The sequence below is a fragment of the Balaenoptera ricei genome, chromosome 12 (genome assembly GCF_028023285.1).
Source record: "Balaenoptera ricei isolate mBalRic1 chromosome 12, mBalRic1.hap2, whole genome shotgun sequence".
Lineage (NCBI taxonomy): Eukaryota > Metazoa > Chordata > Mammalia > Artiodactyla > Balaenopteridae > Balaenoptera > Balaenoptera ricei.
In genome coordinates, this window is record NC_082650.1 from 48,226,857 (window position 1) to 48,244,578 (window position 17,722).

The 17,722-nt window shown below is 36.2% G+C and overlaps 1 pseudogene; it reads left to right on the forward strand.

Moving 5' to 3' along the window:
* The first annotated feature begins 1,387 nt into the window (after nt 1-1,387).
* On the forward strand, nt 1,388-3,022 carry LOC132376085 (CWF19-like protein 1; annotated as a pseudogene).
* The last annotated feature ends 14,700 nt before the right edge of the window (nt 3,023-17,722 follow it).

The following is a 17,722-nucleotide window of genomic DNA, read 5'->3' on the forward strand; positions in this document are numbered from 1 at the left end:
AGCTTTCTTGAATAAAGAAAGAAATGAATCATATTTCAATACGTATTTTTGTAAATGTCCTCTCAAAGGCAAAGCTCACTAAAAATCAAATTTCTACACTAGGTCAGTTGCTTAGAAAACAGCTGTGGAATCACCATGATTGAATCAGTCAGGTCTAATCAGCAGAAGAACCCAGACCAAGTAGTCCAATAGAGGTTATTAATAGAGGCCACTGGTTACAAAGGAATAGGAGGAGCTAAACACAGTGAGGGAATGGTGAGGATACTCAGAGTTTAGTGTCAACACACAGAGATTAGTATCAGCCGAAAGTTCTTCTAGAGCTGGAGAGACAAAGGAGGTGATGCTACCAAAGGCCTGAACACAGAGCATCCAGACAGAAGCTGAACCCACAGAGGAGCAGTCACTCAGAGAGCTGCCCAGTGGAAACTGTGACCACAGAGAGGTCTGCCAGAAAGAGATGAAATAATGGAGACTCAGATTATGCTAGAAATGCAGCCCAAAGCCAAGGGAGATGGCAAAGAAGTAACCTAGCTTCTCTCCCTTAGTCCTCCAATTTCCCATTTTTGTCTCCCATTAGCCATATCTTTTCAGAAAACAATTGGCAAAGGGGGTGTGGAAAATCAAGTTTGCAGAGATCAGTACTTTGAGACACTGAGTAGGAGCAGCAAATGGATCCTTTCTCAAAGTGAAGTAGTCATGATTTGGTGGAATTTGGCAAAATATGCAGAAGCTTGGACTAGGAAAGAAGGAAGAAATGTAGGATTGGAAATTCCCATAATAACTCTAAGAGTGACATTGTAACAGACAGGAATATTCACATTATTAGTGTTTATATTAAGTTTTATAGCAAAGAACAAAGGTTTCAAAAATGTTTTAAAAATAGCTATGAGCTCTTGAATCAGTAATAAATCTTGCTTATGAAATTGTTGCCAAATTTCTTGTAATAGCAACCGTTTATTGAATGCTTATTATGTGCCAAGCATGGTGCTATACATGCATTTTCTTATTTAATCCTCACAAGAACTCTGTGAAGTAGATATGATTATCTATCTGCACTTTGTAGATAAAGGGACAAAGACTAAAAGAGGTTAAACAATTGTCTGAGTTTACAATGGTAGTAAGTGGAAGAGTTCCTATTCAAACCCAATTTTCCCGATCTCCAAGCTGTCGTGATCACCATGCAATTCTGCCCCAATCAGTGCTGGCCAAATGAAGCTTCATTATGTTACTCATAATCACCTTTCTGGAGCAGATGGCTTTCTCCCACTTCCACAAGGCTGGCTCACAATCATGATGGTTAAAATTAAACAGGTGTTTTATATCCAACCCACACACAGAAGATGAAATCATTCTTACTTATATGACCAATGATTTATTTAAAAGCTGTATGTACATTTTCTATCATCTCTGCACAGATGCAGGAAGGAAGCACCCATCTACTGGCAGTGATAACAAGTCTTCTCCTCACCAGAAGCAGCCTTGCAGACCTCCCCGGACTCCAGGCCCTTGCTGGTTTTGCCCTGCCAGCCCTGAAGTAGAAAGCATCTGGTGGTCAACACTGGCACGCATTGCTACCTTGCCCTGGCCAAAGGAGGCTTATCTGACTACTGTGTCCTCATTCTGCCCATTGGCCACTACCATTCAGTGGCAGAGCTTTGGCAGAGGTGGTGGTAGAGGTGGAGAAGTATAATGCTACACTGGGGCAGTTCGTTAAGAGCTGAGGGAAATGGTGTGTTCTATTTGAGAGACATTGTTGCCAAAGCTGCTCAAAACCCATCAACCCCCATCTTTAGCAGGAGCGTCCTTGCTCAAAACCTGCCAACTCCCCACCTTTAGCAGGAGTGAACATAAATCTTTAAGTTAAAGGGTCCAGACATAAGAAAAGAAGTTACACACAAAAAAAGAAAAAAAAAAAAACAGAAGGAACCAGCTGGGACCAAGATGGCAATGAATCTGACCTAAAACAGACCCTGAATCTCATTATACATTGATTTTACTATATTAGCATATTAAATGACACACCTACCAGTGGCATGACCAGACATTAAGGACCAAAAAAGGATAAAATTGGGGTGGTATCCCACTCCCTCAAAATAGCCCTGTCCCTTCCCCGGTAGACTAATGCATATGCCTCCCCATCATTAGCCTCACTTCTCCTCCCTTTGTCTTTACTCTAAAATTAAATCCTTCTCGCCAGGTGGGTGAGAAGTTGATCTGTGAACTGCTTCTCCATTCTTTGGCCACTGAATAAAGCTTGTGCTGTGTCCATCTCACCTTCGGTTTTGTAATTCACCTACTTTAACCTGAACAGAAAAAGAACCTTCCCCTTCCAAGGCAGAGAGCCTCGGCCGGGCTTGGGCCTAAGCAGGGTCCATATGACTTAATTCGGTAACAAGATGATAAGAGACATCATCTCCAGCACCAGGTCATTCTTGTGCCATCAGCCAGGACACCACTGATGACATTAGAAATGCCTTCATTCCCCGGGCACAGGGACAACAGACAGTGCTTTTGGACATCCCAGCACTCTGCCGTGAAGCAGATGACACAGCCAGGAGCAGCAGCATATTTTTATGTTGTATTTGACTCAGGAGAGAAGCCTTTCCACAGAATTAAAAGGAATTTTCCTTTGCAGTTTGGAAGAGAGGTCATGGCCAGTAAAGCCATCCTTAATATTCCTGACAAGTCTGACTGAAGGCAGTGTCGGAGCAGCAAGGAAGAGGAAGAGAGCCTGACTCACCAGGCTTCATTCTGGATGACTAAGCAAAGGGAGAGGGACTTTATGAACTTCACAGGAAGTAACAGCAGCCTGTTTTTAAAGAAACTACAGTCTCCCATGGGGACTGTGGCCCTGCTTCTTTTTTGTGCATTCCCGTGGAACCTACCTGCAGCAAAAGGCCTGAGATTGAATGATTTTCAGAAAAAGTCACATTCTCGGATAAAAATCCAATATGTTGAAAGCATGCCTGTCACCCAGCTCCAAGTACAGCTTGTGTTTATCAACATTTTCAAAAACGTTTAAAGTGTCAAAATCCAAATGCTTTTCCATGAAAAAAAATATGTGTGACGGGTAGGAGCAACACAAATTCTGATATTTTTACTTTACGCTAAATTAGACAGGAATTTGGTTGGATATTTAAGCTTAAAGAGCTTGATTAATTAATATTTATTAACTTCTGATACACTATATAGGGTGTATGTGGTGTGTGTGTGTGTGTGTGTGGTATGTGTGTGTGTTTAGAAGGAAAGTGCGCAGTGTACTATACCAGAACTCTCTCAAAATTGCATAAGCCGATGGCATTTAAGAACCTTATTTTTAATGGGTATTAGTATTCAGAATAATAGAATATATGCTATATAGTAATGAAATTTAATCCTCATATATATGTATATAATGCTACCCAGGTTACACTGGACATGTTTCTCAAAGGAATGTACATTGAAAAGAAGTAGTAAAGAGAAGAGTATCATTCTTCAGTTTCACCCATTGAGTATCATAAAAATATATTTTCCATCTCTGGGGCCAGCATGGCATTGGGTAAAGGAATTCAGGTGTCCCACCCGTGCTCCTCCTTTTCCCTGTAACCTTGGACATCTCACTTAGCCTTTCTTGTTCACAGTCATTTCTCCAAAGTGTGAGGCAATTACTTCCTCAAAATACATTCGAGGTAGGAAAATGTAAAACGAGATGGTTGATGTTAATGCACTTTGCAAATTATAAAATGCTACACAAATATTTAAGTTACAACAAAAATTCTTCTGAGTTCTTATGTGCTGGTTTAGATATACAGACACATCTATTACAAATGATTTCAAGCATGCGCGCACACGCGCACGCGCGCGCACACACACACACACACACACACACACCCCTAGAGGCCTGAGAACCAAGTGTCATGCCAAGTATGTGATGCACACTTCTATATGTTAGGATGCATGGATCATAAGAGGTAGTGGAGGGGTGGGAAAGGAAGACACATAGGTTTGATAGACTGGAGCAATTGCCCTGGCCTCTATCCTACTGCTGATCTCTCTTACTATGTTAAATAAATAGAGAGAATGGTGTGCCATTCACTGCTGGGAAAGGTATCTGTGGCAGAAAATCAATATATCTAATTATATGGTGGTCCCCTCAAGGTTTTTCTTAGTGAGATTGGAAAAAAACACATTTACCATCTCATCTCCATTTAGAAGACTATGGGATGGTACTTTCTCAGATAAATTACAAAAAGAACTTTCTCATGATCGACATCTAGAAAAATAAGAAACATCGATTGTCATAAAGAGCAGAACTGTATTCACTATTACTTTAAATAATATTTCTCTATACAAGATAATTCTACTAACTGAAAATTGGAGAAATGAGAAATTTTCAGTTTGGGGGATTTAATTCCAGCCAATTTATTTTCTTTTTTTATCCAACACAAAAGTTCAAAATGCCATGTCCTCTGGTTGAATTATTAGGCCATCTTTTCTGTAGCTGTTGCCAAACAGTTTATCACTATTAACTTTGCTTATTATTTCCTAGGTTTTTCTTTGTTTGTTTTAGATATGCCAGAGAGCAGTCTTTCTGATTGTCTTTATTTCAGGAATTACTTCATGGAAAATTCCAATCTACTCATTTATGTGTTGGTCTTAATTGTCTTCTTGACTTCCTAAAGTTTTTAGTTATTATTTTTCCTAAATTCTGAAATAAAATATGTCACACACCAAGTAAGGGGCATAGTACAGAAGGAAAGCTGTATGTGAAAATACTTAAAATCTTAGACTTCAGAACATCTCTTACACATAATAGAGAAACATAATTAAATAGATTTGGCCACATGAAAATAATAGCTCCTAATTTGGAAGTGCTGATTATTATATCTTATTCTGGTTTATTTCCTAAAGCAGCAGAGGTTTGCATTTGTCTTTTGTAATCAACCTGAATTTATATTACAAATAAAACTGACAAACTTCTGGGCAGAATAACATGATTTATTTGGTACTGATACCAGGTTTCTAGATAGTGGGACTGGGAGGGTGTAATGGCTGACAACAGGGCTGGCCGTCTTTCAGTTTCAGATGACCAGGACACCTGTGGTGAAGCACAGGTGAACCATTAATGGTTCTATATATAGCTCTGTTCCCTATTTAATTCGTATAAAAAATGTTCACAGATCAACCAATAATTTGTCAATTTTTATTTTAGGTATTATTGAGTTTTTGTCTTTTTCTATATCTTCATAGACATTTGTGCTGACAGAATGATGACTGAAATATAGATTCAAACAGAAATTATAGAAAAGAAAGTAAAATATTCTTGAAGAATGCGAAATTCCAGTTGAGAGATGGAAGTAATTATTTAACTTTAAAATGGGAAATTAAAGTCTCTAGTTACCTACTGTGGAATTTGAAAGGAATAAAACTGAGGCTTAAAGTAACATTTATTGGCTCACAAATGTGCAGTTTGGGCTGCACTCCCTTGAACAGTCTTTCTGCTAATCTCACCTGGGGTCACTCACGCAGTTTCTGGGATTGAGAGCTTTTCTGGGAATGGATGGTCCAAAATGCCTTCACTCATGTGTCTACTGGTTATCCAAGACAGCCACCCAAAGCACCTCAATTATCCTATCCAAATTTTCTTACAGGGTGAAAGCAGATATTTTAAGGCCTCTCAGGATCCAGGCATACAAACCATACAAGGTCCCTTCTACTATTCTACTGGTCAAAACAAGACACAGTCCCATTCCAATCCAAGAGGTGGGAAAATAGATTCCATTTCTTGATGAAGAATAAGAAATTCACATTGCAAAGGGGCATGGACACAGGAGTATGATTCACTGGAGGGTCTTATTGTCCCAATCTATCAGTCTAGACCTAAAACTACTTTTTCACAGTAATGATTATAACAACTTCTAATATGTAATGAAAAATTTACACGTGTCAAGCAACTTTTCTAAATAATTAACATATATTAGGGACTTCCCTGGTGGCACAGTGGTTAAGAATCTGCCTGCCAATGCAGGGGACACGGGTTCGATCCCTGGTCCAGGAACATCCCACATCGCAGAGCAACTAAGCCCGTGAGCCACAACTACTGAGCCTGAGTGCCACAACTACTGAAGCCCGTGTGCCTACAGCCCATGCTCTGCAACAAGAGAAGCCACCGCAATGAGAAGCCTGTGCACCGCTATGAAGAGTAGCCCCTGCTCGCTGCAACTAGAGAAAGCTTGCGCACAGCAATGAAGACCCAATGCAGCCAAAAATAAATACAATTTTAAATATATATATATATATATATTAAATTTCAAGCAACTCTGAGATAGGTACTGATATTTTCATAATTTTATGGATGAGAAAATAAGATCATGCAGACATAAATGTATTAAAATTGTTTCAATAATTAAATAGTAGTAACATGATCCCAGTGCAGAAGCAGACATACATAATTAGAACAAAACAGAGAGTCCAGAGTTAGGCTAAACTATATTTGAGAATTCATTCTAATACAAAGAAGGCATTTCGCAAATCCAAACTACAATGAGGTGTCACCTCACGCCAGTCAGAATGGCCATCATCAAAAACTCTACAAACAATAAATGCTGGAGAGGATGTGGAGAAAAAGGAACACTCTTGCACTGTCGGTGGGAATGTAAATTGATACAGCCACTATGGATAACAGTGTGGAGGTTCCTTAAAAAACTGAAAATACCATACGACCCAGCAATACCACTACTGGGCATATACCCTGAGAAAAACCATAATTCAAAAAGAGTCATGTACCACAATGTTCATTGCAGCTCTATTTACAATAGCCAGGACATGGAAACAACCTAAGTGTCCATCGACAGATGAATGGATAAGGAAAATGTGGCACATATATACAGTGGACTATTACTCAGTCATAAAAAGAAACGAAACTGAGTTATTTGTAGTGAGGTGGATGGACCTAGAGACTGTCATACAGAGTGAAGTAAGTCAGAAATAGAAAAACAAATACCATATACTAACACATATATATGGAATCTAAAAAAAAAGGGGGGGGGGGTTCTGAAGAACCTAGGGATAGGACAAGAATAAAGACACAGATGTAGAGAATGGACTTGAGGACACGGGGAGGGGGGAGGGTAAACTGGGACGAAGTGGGAGAGTGGCATGGGCATATATGCACGGCCAAATGTAAAATAGATAGCTAGTCGGAAGCGGCCGCGTAGCACAGGGAGATCAGCTCGGTGCTCTGTGTCCACCTAGAGAGATGGGATAGGGAGGGTGGGAGGGAGACGCAAGAGGGAGGAGATATGGGGATATGTGTATATGTATAGCTTATTCACTTTGTTGTGCAGCAGAAGATAGCACACCATTGTGGAGCAATTATCCTCCAATAAAGATGTTAAAAAAAAAAAAAGTAGGCATTTCAAATTACTAAGATAAAGTGTACTATGCAACAAATTCTTAAATTGTTCAGTAATTGTTTCATAAAATAGATAATCAACAAAATGGTCAGTCATTTGGAAAAAAGTAAATTCCTGATACATATCTCACTCACCAAAATGAATACAAATAGATTGAATACATAAGTATATAAATATTAATACCATAGAAGCACTGAAACAAAGTGTGAGTAAACATATCTAATATCTTAGAGTGCTCAAGAACACTTTTTTGAGTTTTTTTATTGACATATAGCTAATTTATAATATTATATTAGTTTCAAGTATACAATATCGTGTTTCAGTATTTTTATAGATTACGCTCCATTTAAAGTTACTACAAAATAATGGTTATATTTCCTTGTGCTGTACAATATATCTTTGTTGCTTATTTATATGATACATAGTAGTTTGTTTCTCTTAATCCCATATCCCTATCTTGCCCCTCCCCCCTTCCCAAGCACATTTAGATCACAAAATTTTAGGGTAAGGCTGGCTATGAAAACCTGAACATCAGAAAAAAAATTATAGATTTTATTACATAGCAATAATAATAGCTAAGACTCATTAATAACTTACAGGCAGTATTCAAAATGTTTTACAATTATTATAACATTTAACATTCACATGGTGTCTACAAGGTAGGTGCTAGCATTACTCACAATTTACATAGGAGGACACTGAGGCATAGAGTCACTAATTTTCTATTGTCACATAGCTTATACTTGGCCAGTTAGAATTGGAACCTCAGCACTTTGACTACATAGCCTGCGCTCTGCCATAAAAATAAAGTAGTTTTTTTAAAAGGCCAATAAAAGAAAAAATATAAAGTTGAAGACGTGAAAAAAGTGGGAAAGGGAAATAACAGATAAAATACACGGTAAATGAGAAGAAGTCCTAACAAACAAGAAAAATACCAATAGAAAAAAAATGGGCAAAGAATAGAAAATGAGAAATTCATACAGAAAAAGAAATACAAATATTCAATAGAAACAAAAAATGTTCAATAGCATTAGCAATCAAACACGAACAAAAGTAGGAATAAATTATCAATGCCAATTATTAGCTTGGGAAACATAAGAATAATGAATAATGCCCAGAGCTTATGAATATTGCGAAATAGCTATATATATGCATTGATGAAAGGGATATAAATTGGGGGGTGATTTAATGAAATATCCGCAAAGTCAGAATGATCACACCCTGAAAACTGATAATATTTCCTGTAAAAATTTATCCTGAGAAGATACCTAGACATTTGCGCAAAGATGTACATTTATCACATTGTTGTCTGTAAAATGAGAAAGAAAAGAGGAAGCCATTTTAAAACTCCTCAGTAAGGGACTGGCTAATAAATTTTAGAACAACTGTGTCATAAAATGGAATCCTGTCCAGGCATTAAAATGGATGATGTAAATCTATTCACACTGACACTGAAATACCTACCCACTATCTTGGTGAATGAAAAAAGGCTGTAAAACATTCTGTAATGTGTGGTCCTCTTAATATAAAAGTACATGTTAATGCATTAAGAGAGTACGAAAGAATATTCACATTGAGGTTAATAGTAGTTGTAGTTGAGATACAGAGGAATTGATTTTTATTCTTTATCCCTCTATGCATTATTTAACTTTTTTAAGAGAAGCAGTTTTTTTTTTGTTTTTTTTTTTTGTAAAACAGAAAGCTTGGCTTTCTGGATGTGGCAGCATGAAGACACTAGAGAATCCTCTCCCCCACCAAGAAAAGCATAAAACTGGACAAAGTTGTTAAAGACAAACATTTCAGTACCATAAAAAAATTGACCAATGATAAAAAACAAATTGAGATATAATTTGGATTTAAAGACACAATTAGGTTGAAAGTAAAAGAGTGAAAAAAGATATACCATAAATTCAGTAGCCATAAAAAAGCTGGAGTGGCTATACTAACATCAGGCAAAACAGAAGTTAAGACAAAAAATATTTCTAGTGACAAAGAAGGACATTTCATGGTACAAGGGTCAATATATATGGAAGCTATAAATGTATATATGCCTAATATTAGAGCCTCAAAATACATAAATATATACGGAACTGAAAGGAAAAATTGACAGTTCAATAATTACAGGTGGAGATTTCAATACCCTATGCCTATCAATTGATAGAACTGGGCAGAAAATCAATACTGATATAGAAGATTTGAACACCTCGATCAACTTCACCTGACATTTATAGAACACTCCACCCATAAACGGCAGAATACACATTCTTTTCAAGGACGAACGGAACATTTCCCAAAATAGACCATAGTCTAGGCCATAAAATGTCTCAATAAATTTAAAATAATTGAAATCATATAAAATATGTTCTCTGAGCACAATAAAATTAAATTAGAAATTAACAACAGAAAAAATTTTGAGAGATCCCAAATATTTGGAAATTAAACAACACATTTATAAATAACCCAAAGATCAGATAAGAAATCACAGTGAAAATAAGAAAATATCTTGAATTACTTGAAAAGGAAAACACAACATATCAAAAGGGGAATGCAGCTAAAGTAGTGCTTAGAGGGAAATTTAGTGCTTTGAACACTTACATTAGAAAGAAATAAAGATCTAAAATGACTAAGCTTCTGCCTCAAGAAAGAAGAGCTAATCAAACACAAATTAAGTAAAAACAAGGAAATAATAGAGATTACTGCTGAAAGCTATGAAAACACAAAACCAATAGAGAAAATCAGTGGAACCAAAAGTTGGTTCTTTGAAAAGTTAACAAAATTGATAAAGAGTTGCACTGACAAAGGCAAGAAAGAGAGAAGCACAAATCAATAAAATCAGGAATGAATGAAGGGGCATTAGTAATTCTCCAACAGAAATTTAAATGATTATAAGAAAATATTGCAATCTACTTTATGTCAGCAAATTAAACAACTTAGATGAAATGGACATATTGATACAAATATACTTATTACCAAAAGAGAAACAAGAAGAAATAGAAAATCTGTATAAACCTATAACAAGTGAAGGAATAAAATTAGTAATTAAAAAGCCTCCCACACAAAAAAAAGAACAGATCCAGGTGACCTCACTATGCATTCTACATAACATTTAAAGAAAAAAATGATACCAACCAAACACAAACTCTTTCAGAGAAGGAAGAAACACCTTCCGACTCATCCTGAAGCCAGAAAACTGTAAACAAATATCCTAAATAAATATAGATACAAAAATCCTTTTATAAAATATTAGCAAATCTAGCCAACATAGCAAAAGGATTATATATATCCAAGTGGGATTTACCATGTCCAAGTGGGATTTTCCCAAGGAATATAAAATTGGTTTAACATCCAAAAAAAATCAAATAGTGTAATACACAATATCAATGGAATAAAGGACAAAACCACTTGGCCATCTCAGTAGTATCAGAAAAGCATTTGAAAAAAATCCAATATCCACTTAACGATTAAAAAAATACTTTCAACAAATTAGGAATTGTAGGGAACATTGTCAGTCTCACAAAGGGCATCTAAGAAAAGCTGACAATTCCTAATAGTGAAGGATTGAATGATTTCACACTTAGATCAGGAACAAAGAGATGTTTGCTCTCGTCACTTCTATTCAGTACTGTGTGAGAGGTTCTAGACAGTGCAATCAGGCCAGAAAAATAAACTAAAAGCATATATCGAACAAAAAAGAAGTAAAACTTTCTTCATTTGCAGACAACATGGTCTTGTGTGTAGAAAATCTTAAGGAACCTCAGAAAAAAAAAAGACAAAACAAAATCTAGAATTAGTAAACAAGTTTGAAAGGTCACAGGATACAAAATCAAAATTAAAAACACAATTATGTTTCATAATACTAGAAAAACAATCAAAAACTGAAATTGAGAAAACAATTTCATTCACAATAACATCAAAAAGAAATACTATACTTAGGAATAAATTTAATAAAAGAAGTGAAAGACCTGTAAACGGAAATCTAAAAAGATTACTGAAAGCATTTAAAGGAGATCTATAACAAAATAGAAACCCATTCTATATTCATGGATTGTAAGACTCAATATTTTTAAGATATCAGGTCTCCCCAAATTGATGTATATATTTAATGTAATCTCTATTAAAATGTTTATAGTCTTTTTTGAAAAAGTTGACAAGGTGATCCAAAAATAAGTGGCAAAGCAAAAGGCCTGGAATACCAAAAAAGTTTCGAAAAAGAACAGAGTTGGAGGACTTATACTACCTGACTGCACAACTTTCTATAAAACTACATAATTAAGACAGTGTGATATTGCATTAGGAGACATATAGATCATGGATCAGAATAGAAAATCCCAAAATAAAGGTTTACGTATATGGTCAATTGTTTTGTTTCATTTTCTAGGCATGGGTATTTAAGTAAATGTTTATTTCCCTGGTTATGTTAAATTTTCTCAAAAGCCTTTTTAAAACAAAATAAATGTTTTGTTTTAGAATAGTTTTAGATTTACAGATAGTACAAAGAGTTTCTGCATATGGTGTACCCATTTTCCCCTATGGTTAAAATCTTACATTACTGTGTTCATCTGTCACAACTAATAAACCAACCTTAATATAATATTATTACCTATACTTGATACTTTATTTGAATTTCCTCAGTTTGTACCTAATATCCCTTTTCTGTTCCAGGATCCCATCCAGGATAACACGTTGCATTTAGTCATCACGTCTCGTTAAGCTCCTCTAGACTGTGACAGTTTGTCAAGCTTTCCTTGTTTTTATGACCTTGACAGTTTTGAGGACTACTGGTCAGGTACTTTGTAGAATGTCCCTCACATTAAGTATTTCCAATGCTTTTTCCCATGGATGTATTGTGGTTATGTGTTTTGAGAAGAAAGATCACAAAGGTAAAGTGTCCTTCTTATCACATCATATCAGGGATACATGCTATCAACATGACATCATGGACGAAGTTGACCTTGATCACCTAGCTGTGCTAGTACCTGTCAGATTTCTATAGTGCAAAGTTCCTCTTTCACACCTTCCCACCCCCATCTCTTTGGAAGGAAGTCACAGTGTAGCCCTCACTGAAGGGGTAAGGAGTTACACTCCACCAGTGTCAGCTGGCAAATTATTTGTTACTATTCATTAATTGTTTTCTAAAGAAACTTTATAGCAAGTTAGAGTAATTTTTATCTGCTACATGTAGACTTGTGTTTTAATACATCTTTGTTTTATCGCATGTTATCATCTTTGTTTTATCACATAATCCTTTTTTATTGTATTTTAATTAGACATATGATAGGCTGAATATTAAAAAAAAAAAAAAAAAACCTTCTTTACCAGAGTTGGAGAAGCAGTGATCTTTAACTAGGTGAGTAAGTATGAAAAAAATCTGAAAAATATAATACTGAGTGAAAAGAGAAAATTTGAAAACTATATGTACAGTGTATCACCAATGATTTTACAGATAAATATATACTTGGTAAAATATTTGTTACATGTATAGTAAAATGAAATGGTAAAATATACACAATTGTATAGTAAAAAGTATATATGTACTGATGAGCCATGCATGAGAATGATATACACCAACCTCTGAGTAGAGGTACCCTTTCAGAAGGGAGGGAAGTGGGGAGGCAGATAGACTCGTGGAGGGGTGGAGGCTTCAACAGTATCTGCAGTATTTTGCTTCTTTTTAAAAATATATCTGGGACTTCCCTGGTGGAGCAGAGGTTAAGAATCCACCTGCCAATGCAGGGGACACGGGTTCAACCCCTGGTCCAGGAAGATCCCACATGCCGCGGAGCAACTAAGCCCGTGCACCACAACTACTGAGCCCACGTGCTGCAACTACTGAAGCCCGCGCGCCTAGAGCCTGTGCTCCGCAACAAGAGAAGCCACCGCAAGGAGAAGCCCACGCAGTGCGACGAAGACCCAATGCAGCCAAAACTAAATAACAAATTAATTAATTAATTAATTAATTAAATAAAATTTAAAAAATATATATCTAAAACAAACATGGCAAACTTTAAATTTTTTTAAAGCTTGCTTGTGGGTATGTGGGTATTCATTAAATTACTCTCTACCTTTTATGTTTGAAATATTCTATAATAAAATACATAAAAGTAAATCAAAGTTTTTTTTCCAAATGCAATATAAATTGCAGATTGTTGGACATTTTCCATAAAAAAAGGAAAGAGATCTAAGAGAAGATCAAAGTTTTTCTGAAGTATCTGACGAACTTTAACAGATTAGGTGTCTTTCCAAGGTCATTTATTGAATATCAACTATGTATGAAGAACTCTGCAAGGTATTAGAAGTAGAGAAAACTATGCGCTGAGGATATAGAAAAGACTATTTGAGAGAAACCTGAGACTAAACCAAGCGCTTATGAAGCCAGATGCCTTGATACATACCCAAAACAAAACTAGATCTGTATCTTAGATGGACAAGATTTTACCTTGAAAGGGACAAGATTCCCACTGTTATTACTTCATTTTGCCACATTACCATTATCTCATATTATCCTGGTCTTAGCACTGTCACCTGGTGAACTGGCATTTCTAGGGATACACAGTCTGAGGTTCATAAGAGAGAGACAAAGTTTCTAACAACAGATGCTGGGCAGATGTTCTCCCCTCTTTTTTTTCTTTTTTCTTTTTCCTTTTCTTTTTAATTCGGAAGTTGGGCAAGCGTGATCTTTATGCTGTTGTTTAACTCTGCAGGCCAGCTGCCTCCACAGCAGCCTCAGAACAAGTGGATTTCCTCTGTGTGTCTGAAATCATCCAACACCAGATGTCAGCCTAGAGGTTTCCATCCCTCAAGAGTACTGCGCTGCCACATTACCGAGCACTGGGAATTATGTTTCAGAAACAGTGATTTCCTATCCCGTTTCATTAAATTGAATGTGAAGTGAGAGGGAATTTGACCTCCTTGAGAGGATGGTTTCTTTGACCTATAAGAAGTTTGCTGTTATGAAATGAAAATGCAATCACCGGAGAGACGTAAAATACGAAGCTAAGCTGGGCAGCTTGTAAATCATTTAAGAGTCTGCATGTGATTTAATAGTAATAGGGTCAAGGTTTCCAGAGAAAATAATTTGATGCTGATTACATGATACTAAAAAGTAGAGATGCTTCTGTGTGTCACTGAACAATGAGGACATAGAACAGCAATAAACATTCTTTATTATGACTCTGCCCCTCTGGGGTCTGGTCACTTCAGATATCCTTCAACGGAAGCTTGAGCAATTAAGATGGCTGATTTCCCAGGGAGAGAGCTTTGTGTTAGCAAAGCACAACTGAGCACAAAAGCTGAGAAGACTGTCCTAAAATAGCAAACTCTATTGACTCTAAAATTCCTCTTGTCTTAATTTACAGCCTAAATTAAAACCAACCGTTTCTCAGAACAAAGTATCCCAACTGTTAAAGTAATCTGAAAAAAAAAAAATCTAGATTGTTGACATGAATTTAGAAATTTGCCTTGCAGAATTTTGCAGGGCTCTTCTAGAGTCATTTTTCAGATCTGAAGAAAAAAAAATCAGATCCATTTTACTGAGAAAAGGAAAATGCAATCTGCCGCAGGTAAAAGTTGGGAGCTATTCGTGACTTTCTCTTTTTTATCCTCTGTCACGTTTAAGGAATAAAAGCTGAGGCAAAAACCCAGTCTGATAGAAACCTTGAGACCAATGGTTCCTAAGCTGGTTTTGTAGCACCACGGCATATCTCCAAAGAACCTCCGGATTTCCTAATTAATTTTCCACCAATTAAATGTTTATGTTAAAACAGAAATGAAGGAGCAGAGGAGTGTTTCAGGGAATTGCAAGCCCGTATCCATACTCTGTCCACTCTCGCCCTGTGGGCTCTCCATGGACGTTAAAAGCAATGACTCTCCAGCAGGCCTAGAATCTTGCTTCTGCTACATCATAGCAGCAAAATCACTCAAACCCTCTGCGCCTCCTTTCCGCATCAATAAAATGGGAAATCACCTACATCACTATAGAGTAAAAGGTTTATTTTAACATGTGGTAAGTACACAGTGCCGCTTATAAGCAACAGGTAAACATTAGCTACTCTATTATTGGCCTTAAAATTTTGTAAATATCTATCTGCATTTTAATATAGAGATATAGATATACATGTTTTAAAACAGAAGGGAAATGCCAGAAAATGTGGAGTGATTACGGGTATAGTGACATTTTTTTTTGGTATGTTTTTCTATTTTCTCATTTTTAAATAATATCTCCTATTTTCCAAATTTTACTTTTGTGATACAAAAATAGAATTTCATGAGGAAATAAAAGATAATCAATAAGTTAAAATTCTAGCATTTGATACCTTGTCCTCCAGGACACCTGAATCCCATGCTCTTTTAACAAGCTGGACTCTGATGTCTGCTATTTCCTAATTGAGGGACAGCTTTCAATTTATATATCTGACATTATTCCTCTAAGAAGAAAATTCCAGCTACTTTTAAGATTGAACTCTATTGACAACTGCTCTAGGAACGGATTTCTCATTTAGTGTAATTATAACCATTTTGAGTTCTTCTTTTGTCTACATTAGAAACACCTACAAATATAATTGCAAATACTAGGGATTAGTCTTAAAGCAGCCACTCTAGTATTTGGTACTGTATTCACTTTATTCACTCCTCTCTGAAGGAGCTGAGGCACCAGGTTAACAGGTGGCCTAAGTGAGGGCATAGGAAATTTGGTTTCTCTTCAGAACCACTCTGAGATCTTTTTTAAAACATGGCTTCCCCCTCTCCAATCCTATTGAATTAGAAACTCTCAAGAAAGAAATGAGAAGGAAGGAAAGACCTGCATTTTTGAATGCCACTTAAGTGATGTTAGTAATTGGGCAACTTCGTAAACAGTTATAGTTTGGGACCAGGTAATATTAGGAGAAAGGGTCAGTAATAATTGTATGTAGCTCTCTTGTATATCATATGTGTTATGTACTATAACATACATATACTACATCTATACATGTTCTGTATACTTGATGTATTTTTTGATCTATATGATCAGTTCTCCATCACCTTGAGTAAATGGAGATGTTCATAATTCCTGGTAGGCAAATAATCCTCACTCAAAATATTATCCTAGGTTCATTTATTTGGTCCAATATTTGGGTGGTTAGTCCTCTACAATTTCCCTCAGAAGATTTCTTTGTTTTAAGCCTAGCGGTTTTCAGTTACAGAAATGCAAAGAGATTTTCTGGCAGGACACTCCGTACTTTCGGCTCCTTGCATTTGGACCACTTCTGAAGTTGAAAGGTGTTTGGAAAATGGTTCAGAGGAAGTGCAAAGTGACTCTGTAATAAGGCATTAGGCTTCAGGTTTATGTGGACAGCACATGAATGTTCAGTTATTTGTATGTGAATTGTTTGGCTACCTTCCAGTCCAACTATAATGTCAAAGCATTATAAAAGCACGCTGCGATACAGCTGTACTGATTTTAGGTGCTTCAGTTTGGGCTGAAAAGTTCTTTTTCAGTCAAGTTACAGACATTAATGTTACTTAAAGAGTGGCTGATATAATAATGAGAAATTCCCAAATATTTTGCCAATTCCTTTCCCCCAAAATTAACCTTCTGCTTTTTCCACTTAAGTTATGTAAATTTTATGGGTCTTGGGAAATAAATATAAAATTAAAATGCAAGCAATTTTTCCCCCACCGAGGGAGAAAGATGTGATGGATATAGAAAAGTAGTAGTTTCCTACACTCAGTTTTTACCATAAGAACAATTTGACCAGGCAGGTGACTTGCTGGACTATATCTCCCTATACCTTGGAACTTGAATAGCATCAATCCTGGTGATTCAAGTCAGGGTTATTTGTTTCTAACCCTCATATTTAAAAAGTCATGTCTATTAAACTAAAGAGAAGATTCTTGAAGGATCTTATCATCCCCCAAAATAAGTCCATAGTGATATTCTTGTTTTATAGGTTGAGATTGCTCTTTAACTAGGCCAAAAAAATTTCCAAGATTTAAATTTTAACATTCAACTTTTCAAGTAACCTGTCAGTATACACTCCGATGCCACATTCTCAAAATTAAAATGCCAAAATTTCAAACGAAGGAATTATTTGAGAAAAACGAATGATGATTCATAGTGCTCTGGTATGCCGATTTTGATTGCTGTATCTTAAAAGTGATTCTAAGATAAAAGCTTAGTTTTTAATTACAAGATAATTTATCATGTCACTAAGGATGAGCTTTTTCCATATGATGAACCAGGTTTGAAGAGATTCCAAGCCAATAACTGAAAAAACCCAAGTCTGAATCCAAAGATATTGAGTTGAAAGGATCCTGCTTTGATAAATCTCACTTGAGAACGCTTTAGTCTG